This window comes from Rattus norvegicus, chromosome 14 (assembly GCF_021556685.1).
Source record: "Rattus norvegicus strain SHRSP/BbbUtx chromosome 14, alternate assembly SHRSP_T2T, whole genome shotgun sequence".
NCBI lineage: Eukaryota > Metazoa > Chordata > Mammalia > Rodentia > Muridae > Rattus > Rattus norvegicus.
The window spans coordinates 87,107,453-87,116,596 of record NC_141547.1 but is presented as its reverse complement, the minus strand read 5'-3'; positions in this window follow the sequence as shown (position 1 = coordinate 87,116,596).

Sequence of the window (9,144 nt, the reverse complement as noted above, 5' to 3'; positions counted from 1 at the left end):
GCTCAGCCTGCTGGGCAGCTGCAGTTTGTGGGAAAACGGCAGTGCAGCCTGGAACCCAGGAATCTGAATGTACCTAGGTCAGCCGCTTGCTCCGGTATGTTGTAACCTTAGAGGACTGAGAAGACAGAAAAGAGAAACAAAATGAGAAGCATCCCTCCTCTCAAGAGCAGATGTTCTATCCCTAGATATGGAATTTTTGTTTCACTCTTTTCCTCTTCCTCCCCTCAACACAAGTTTATATCTAAGAGTGGTACCTTGTCACCCAGGTTCCCTTTGGCCCATTGCTCTGGACACTTGGAATGCTCTCTAGGTCCCTTATTCCAACGTGAGTCCCAAATCGTTTTATCTCAATGTATTACAAGTTCAATGTGAGTTCTGATTTTCATATCCATTTCTGATACTTTGTAATTACTCTCTCCATCTGTATTGCTGAAATAGAAACTCTTTTGTATGTTCTAGCATGTCCCTGGTTCTTTCCTATAAAATTCTACATACATGTCTTCTGGGGTAGGAAGGGAACTTGAAGCCCTTCCTTGAATAATAGTAATTGTGTTTCTTCCATTGACACTTGGAACAAACAACAAATAAAACCATGGTTTTTGTTTGTTTATTTGTTATGTTTTTTCCCCATAACAATCACAGGAAGTGTGCCCATGGCATATTTTTTTCAGTATACTTTTCCATCTTCACCCTCTTGAGTTAACAGAAGAAATGCCATTCTTTATAAACTGAAGTCTGTCTAGGATTAAATCAGCCAGGTCTATGAAACTGATATGGAAGAAATTGTCTAAAACTTTTTAAGAAACTTTACAGTAGGAGCTCTAAGAGATTTACTTGTACTTAAAACTCTATTTGCTTCTGAAAATAAAGTTGGAAAGTTGTCCTGCCTCCCTTCCTTTTATTCTTTCTTCAGATGAAGGATTGAGAGTTTATTTGTGTGATTTTTTTAAAAATCAGACCTGTCCAACTCTATGATCACTACATCAAACTGGATCAGGTTGATGTAGATGGCTGCAAATGATTGACTAGGAAGCCAGTTAAATTGTCTGGTGGAAGGAGACCAGCAAACAGGTACTAAACCAGTTACCCTAAAGTCTGGAGATGTTACCTCCTTTTGGTCAGAGTGAAACATGATCCAGGTGCCTGAAGGAGGGAAATTTGCAAAGTTACTCTTTACCTGGAGTCAGACAGATCTTTGAAATTTTTCAAAAATGCCTTTATCTCCTGTCCTATCTCTTCTGCCATTGAGAGTGAAACGGGCAACCCAACTACTGTTTTAAACTTAAATTGTGTGGTGGTTTGAATGTGCTTGGCCCAAGGAGTGGCAGTATTAGGAAGTGTGACTTGTTAGAGTAGGTGTGACCTTGTTGGAGGAAGTGCGTCACTGTGGGGGTAGGCTTTCAGACTTTCTTCCTAGTTTCCTGGAAGTCAGTCTTCTGTTTGCCTTTGGAACAGGATGTAGAACTCTCAGTTCCTCCAGCACCATGCCTATCTGGGTCCTGCTATGCTCCCCACTTGATGATATGGACTGAACCTTTGAATCTGTAAGCCAGCCCCAATTAAATGTTGTCCTTTACAAAAGCTTCCTTGGTCAAGGTTTCTCTTCACAGCAATGAATCCCAACTAAGACAAATTGTATGGTGGTTAAGTGTCTCCTCTTTCACCCTCTAGAAGCTCTCTGACAGATCTCAGACTGAACACAGTTACTTGGAGCTGCGACTGTGGAATTCCTTCTTGTGTTCTTGACTTTCATAAGTGGGCCTACTCACTGAGATCATAGAAACTGCTTCCTCCTTCACCCATGATAAGTAGTTAAAGTATGTATTTAAAGAAAAAGATGTCATGTTTCACATTTAGTCTATTGGATGTGTTCATTCCAAAGGCGCTTGTGCCTGATGGCAAACAGGCTCACCCCAAATAAAAAGTCACCATGTGGCTTGTTGCCATCTGGGCTGACAAACTCACCAGAATGGAAGTAAGTATGTGGCTGGCTACCTCTTAACTGGTGACATCATCAAGCTGTAATATCTGCTCAAATTTAAAGTAGCATTATAAATTAATTACTAGAAATAGCAAACTGGTGCAATTGACCCTTCGAGGGTTCAATAACCATACTTGGAAACCTATGCTGATATTGTCAGAGGAATTAAAAGAGAGGGCATTCTCTCTCTTGTCCTCTAAGGCCACCTAAGTCCCAGGGAACTGTGGTATGCAAATATCTTATAACTATATAAAGTCACCTGTTCTCTTGTTGAGGGAGGCTATGGAGATGCCATTGAGTAGACTCTAATTAGTGTCCAACAAGAAGAGAAAAATTCTACATACTTCCAAAAGAAGTCATGGCCAAACAATGCCTTTTGACTTATCCTGAGATGGATTCACTGTAATCCCAAGTCCAAGTATGTCCTGAGGACCAGCCTCTTAACTGGCCTTGACAATAAAACTAAAGTAATTGATTTGGGCTACCTATATGGTCTTACATATCCAGAGGAAAGTATAACCAGGATTTAAATGATCCACATGTTTCTTTATCACTTGACCACAAAAAAATAGACTTGACCACAAAAAAATCTGTTTCTTACTAATGAGTCTTTTCTTCATATCACTATCCTTTTCTCAAAGAATACAATGACATCATGCATCTAAAACAATCACATTCCTTGGTTAAAGGAGGTTGTTGTCAAGATGCTAAGATGCTAAGATCTGTGATGACTTCAACAAACTGAATTTGGATTTCACTCAGGTTTGGCCTCTATTGACCAACAACACAGGACAGATGGATACATGGGCAGAGACATCTCCTGCTATTAAGGTACTGCCAATAGGTATTCTACAGGATTCTGGTAAAAAAAAATAAGTTCTAGTGCACAATTCAGTCAGCTACAAAATCATATTTCAACCATGATGCTAAAAAATTTTCCTCAATAAATTTGTTTCTTAGTGTTCTCTCCATGAGGTTAGAGTAAAAGAAAGTCAATGACTGATGAAAGGCATCTTGAAATCTTAAACCAGAAAAAATAGCCGTGAATTGACAGAGAAATTATCAATCTCAATGATACCTATGCCAAAATGTGCCAAGAATTCTTTAGATTTTTTTTGTCTTTTCTCTTCTTCTAATAAGGGTAACACATCCCCAGTTATTATTCTTACTGTGCCCTTTGTAGGAATTATAAGATTACTAAGAGTCTCACTTTGTATGTTACAGATGTGACCTCATTCAAATGACAATCTCCTAAGAGCCACACCAAATGTTTATCTTATGCTCCGGATCATTGCCATTGGTTAAGTTTTATTCTGGCCCCTTAGACAGACAGTCCCTATATTTTTACTCTTGCATTCCCTCATCAACCTTTTCTCAGCTTAAAGCAGCCAAGAGCCATTGGAGCTCTCAAAACCATAACAGCATTTCAGGTGACCTCTTAAAGGGAAGAATAAGAGAGGGGAGATAGACTACCTAGTAATGGAAACTGATAAGGAGAGGGACCCTGGAAGTTAATAAAGGTGGTGAATTTCCAAGACCTGATGCTTCCTCATTCTCCTGACTTGGGACAAAAACCTGGCAACTTAAAGCAAAGACCTTGTGGGCTTGCTTCTCATACCAGCAGGCCCCCTGCTGATGGATTAGCTCAACAGGCTCAAGGCCAGATCAGAATGTATTGCCCAACAGTTGCTAGCCAATTAAGCATTCTACCTTCCTTTAAACTGATCACCCTTCATTTAAAAACCCCAGGGCTTGTAAAGAGTCTGAATGTTTTGGCTTTTAGATCCCCAGAGGGCTTTGCAGAGGGTCTTTTGTCTTTGTGCCTGTTGTGTGCCTGTGTTTCATCACCCATCAATAAACACCTTCCTTCAACTGCTGCTGTCCATGGTGTCTGAGATTTCTCCACTATTTGAGCTGGAGATTTTTCCTGCCTTTTAATCTTTAACTGACAAAGAAAAGACTCAATAAAGACCCTTTGCCTGTGTCAATAGTCTCATGGTTATGTATTCATAGGAAGTTTCTTAGGCCACACTTCAATCCAGTGTCAAAGTTGTTATAATTAATGGATTTGTCTAAGATGTGGTAGAAGATTTTCTACAAGTATGATCACAGGAAATGAAGTCACATAGCATGGTGGGGTTTTAATTCTCTGGATCCCAAGATTGACATTATGAAAGTTGATAGACAGTTTTCATTTCAGGAATCAGATCTCTTCTTGCTGGAACTATTTTCTATTTATTCTCTGATGAATAGTCTCCCTTCGAAACCTTCCTGCAAAATTTAGCTTAAGAGCTCAAGAGATAGCTATCTAATTAAGAGCTTTTGCTAGGAAGATCTGAGTTCACTTCCCAGATCCGTAACTCCAATTCCAGGGCATCCAACACAATCTTCTAACCAACCCCATTCCCCTGAACACACAGCACATAGACACGTACATGTGTTGAGGTTTTGGTTTTGTTTTTGCTGTTTACTGTAATGCTAAGTGCTGGCCCCAATATCTGGAGTCCAGAAGTAGCTTCTGGAAACCCACCCCAGTTAATTCTGAATAGTAAATAAAGATGCCAGCATTCAATAGCTGGGGAGAAGAGACATAGGTCTGCTTTAGGTTCCCTGGGCTAGAGACCATGAGGCAGACTCAGAGCCAAAGAACAAAGGTGGGTGCGGGAGGGAGAAGGAAGCTGCCATGGAAAAGGGTCAAGAGAATGTGGCCCAGAGGGCTGCTAATTTGGGTCAAGAGCAGCCAAAATAGAACATAGAAATTGGTAAGTAGTAACTCAGAGTTATCAGTAGGAAAGTGGATTCTAACAGCATGGAGGTTAGGCAGTTGCCCACCTACTGTGCCGCTTAAGGCATATTAAAATATAAGGCTGTAATGTGTCTTTCATTTGGGAACATCAGTGGTCAACAGCAGAAAGAAACCCCGTGTCAGGATTTATCAAATTAGATTAAACTAGATACAAGCACATAAACAATAAAATAAATATCAAAAAGAGATTTAACAACTGTTATTGCTATATCAAGGAATATTACATATGACAAACTTTGGTATACTGTGGGACTCCTCTTCATGTCTTCTTGTGCTAAAAGTGAACTTTCTCAGGATTTGATGCCGAAGCCTAAATATTAAAGACATTAGTTAAAGCAAAAGTTATGATGCAGGCTAGCTTTAGATGCTATGCTGAAAATGCCTAGTATTGTACGGGAGGCTCGTGGTTACATACTTGGGTCTGTTAACACAAGTGGCCAGTCAGCAAACAAGATAAAGCTCACAGTTTAATATCACTGAACTGCTCTCTAAACAAGCTTTCTATTTATACACAGCACTAAGCTCCTCTGGGGCTAGGCATTTATCTTACAGTCAGTGTTTCCAACTGTCTGCTGCAGCCGCATCCACTGTCTGATGAGAGGAGCTGCCTAAGATGTATTAGAGGAAAAATGTTTGTCTGTGATATCCATCAGCAGCTAAAAGAACGCTGAGTCGTGAGTCATGAGGAATGTTTGAGATGAATCATGGACAATGTAAGTAGCAAAAGTTGCGTTATACCAAAAGAAGCCTTCTATTTAGAAACACAGTCTTGATTCGAGACTGTTTTATAATTCTTCATAATTATGAATTATCAACTCACGGTCCTCACTATACCTGTCAATGCACAGGAAGCTTTCTCAATTTCCCAGGAGCCTTTATTTACACACCTCAGCAGGAATGAATCTTCCTCTCTCTTGATGCCACTGGCAACAAGAAGATTTTAACAAAAGGGCCTTGCCAGTTGTTTTATACTTCTCAGTGACAAAATGATATAATGATAAGATATCTTAGCCTAGAGCACATCTAGAGAAAAATCTATGGGACCTCTCCAGAATCATTTTATCAACTCAAAGAGACATCTTTGGTTAAGTTCTCACTAGTATGCAAATGGAGCTCTGATAAAGCTATTCCTTCTGTTATGGTAGCCACTGACAGTCTGCCCAACAACTGCCAGCAAAAGTGGTGTGAGCATGAAGGTTCCTCTATAACTGGGACTAGGAAAGAAGAACTTTTTAGTATGCTTCTGCTTCTCAGAGAAGATACGTGCCATGTCCTGAGAACATGTCCACTCCCCACATACCACAGCCACCCTCAGGGCCTTTCCACCTGTGGTAGTTTGAATATGCTTGGCCCAGGGAGTGCTTTTTGCCATTGTCCGAAGAGTCTGTCTGAGGGTGAGGTAAAGATCTTTAGATTAATTGCTTTGACAAAGGACGTTCCAAAACAGCCTAGTACAAATTACGTTGTGTATTTACTAAAGTTCACTATTATGAAAAGAATAAAGCTGAGAAAGGAAAAATATAAAATGTTGCTTCAAGAATAAAAGGGCACCAGGAAGTGAAATGGAGCTGAACCCTATGTTCAAGGAGATAGACAGATTAAGGGAGTGGCAACTTTTGGGTAAGATCCCACCCAGCTAAGTTTAGGTCCAAACATGGTGGTACATGCCTTTAATTCCAGGAGACAGAGGCAAAGTAATTTTGGACTTCAAGGCTAGCCTGGTACTGAGCAAGTTCCAAGTAGAGAAAAGCTTAAGTCCAGGTGTGGTGGTACACACATTTATTCCCAGCATTCAGGAGATGAGCCATTCTGATTTCTGAGTTCAAGGTCAATCCAAAAAGCAAGTTCCAGGACAGCCAACTGTAGGCAGAAGGAAATTTAGAAAAGAAAAAACTAGTAATAGAATAAGGGGACCATGTTGTAGCTCCTCCAAGCAGCAGGACTAGGCAGGTTTGGCCATGTGACTCTGTCTTTAGAGTTCAGAAAGCAGCAAATACTGGGAAAATTGATGCTGGTTACCTAGAGCTAAGAAATTAGTAGTAATTAAGAGGAGATCACCATCATTGAGGTGAAAACACTTCTGGGAGCACAAAGAATTTGTGTTCCAGGGATAGCCAAGGTTGTACTTGTGCTGCAGCTTGGGACAGCTGGACTTGGTAATGTATAAGAAACACATAGGTGGTATTGGTCTCGAAGGCACATAGGGGTGAATGAAAGCAGATAAAGCTTGGCACTGTGAGAGGCCATAGAAGGCCATTGGTGAAGATGCAGCCTCAGTTGCAGTTGATGTGCAAAGGGGTCATGCAGAAACGTTGAGGCTTGGCTCCATAAAGAACCTATGAGAGGCTATTGGTGAAGCTTAGTTGCAGTGGAAGACCCCAGTGTATTAGACATAACAGTACCATGGGATGATCACCAAGAACAGCAGCAACAGTGGAATAGAGTCAACCAGAGCCTAGAGTGCTACAGAAGACAGAGCTGTAGATGTGATGCCAGCCCTTTGGAGAAGCCCAGAAGATCATATGTGGATCCCAGACATTAGAACAAGAAGCAGTAAGGTTGAAGTTGCCACGGAGACCCCCGAGATGTTTGAGATGCCAATGCCATGGGATATCTGCTGTGGAAAACTGCAAACAGGGAATGGAGCCACGCCAGGAGAAAGAAGTTTATTGCAGTCAACAAAGATTTAAAAAAAAGGAGATGGAACTCTGAAGACTGCTTTAATATCAGACATGGAGATGTAGACTTTGAAGTTCGCCCAGCTGTTTTCCTACCTTGCTTTGGGGATTACAGTTAAGTGATTGGGTGAATCTCAGAAAAGACTTTGAGGTCTAAACTTTTAGCATTGTTGAGATTGCTACAGACTATCAGTACTTTGGAAATTAAACTGAGTGTATTTTTTATTATGCTATGGATAGATATGGCCCCCATAGACTCACATGTTTAAATAAACCTATGAGTACCAAGGAGTAGAATGTGGTGGTTTGAATATGCTTGGCCCAGGGAATGGCACTATCAAGGAAGTGTGGCCCTATTGCAGTAGGTGTGACCTTGGTGAAGTGTGTTATTGTGGGCATGGCTTTTGAGATTCTGGTCTTAGCTTCCTGGAAGCCAGTCTTTTCCTATCAGCCATCAGATGAAAATACAAAACTCTCACCTTCTCCTGTACCATGCCTGCCTAGAAGCTGCCATGCTCTCACCTTGATGATAATGGACTGAAACTCTGAACCTGTAAGCCAGCCCCAATTAAATGTTGTACTTAAAAGAATTGCCTTGGCCATGCTGTCTGTTTATAGCAGTAAAATCCTAATTAATACATCCTCAAACTCTAAAGGCTACCTTGGACAAACCCAGTCACAGACTGCTCTAGGGAATGGCCAACTAAACCAATTCTCTGCCTCTTTGGCCCACAAATTTAAGTAGTTGAAGTGACTTATACCCACTGTAAATCTCATCATTTCTACTTTTTCAGATGGCCTGGCTCACAGGACGAAGGAAGGCTAGACTATGGGTACGAGTCAATGGACAGTCACCTTTATTCACCTGCTAGACACTTGGTCTCTGTTCTACCTTGCTGCAAGACCATTTGCTTCTGTTGGTAAGTTATGAAAAGAAGATAGACCAGGGACAAAGTTGTATAAAATTGGAATATATATTTTTGCCAGCAATTACTTCATGTATTAATTTTAATAAACATGCATACAATCAATGTGAACATAACAATTATATGACTGCAATGGAGAAGAACCATGGCAGAGGGCAGGACTATCAGAAGCAGATCTGTCGTTTACTGGTAGTACAGCCTTACAGAGCCTGCTAGGTATGGCTTTCCATATCTGCACTGGTGGCAATAATATGATTCCCAACCCCCAGAAGTTGGTGGGAAGGTTAGAAACACAGACCTGGTACAAATTAAGTGCCAAACAGCATGGACTGTAATTTTCCTTTAAAATTGTTATACAAAACACAAAGCCTTTGAGACTAAACAAAAATACTATGAAACTTTGAGCTTCCCCACACAGGAGCCTAGAGGAGAAAAATCAGAGTGTTAGGTTGTTCTGGATTCTCAGTTAAAGTTTCTTAGGAAAATGAGCTTCCCTTAACAAAACAAACACAGTGTTGGAAGAAAACGCAGAGCTGTCCAACATATAATTCTACTTCTCTTGGTCCACGATCGAAACTGCAGAGTTCATGTAAACTGTTCACATAGCAGTTCTTCAGGCAGAAGCAGGCTTCTTGTTTCTTCCCCACTGCTCTTCAGCCCTGTCTTGACCCATGAAGAATACTGTGAGGTGAAAAAATTAAGGGAACCCACAGTGAGCATACAACTTAGCACTCCAGCAAGATGTACATTGTC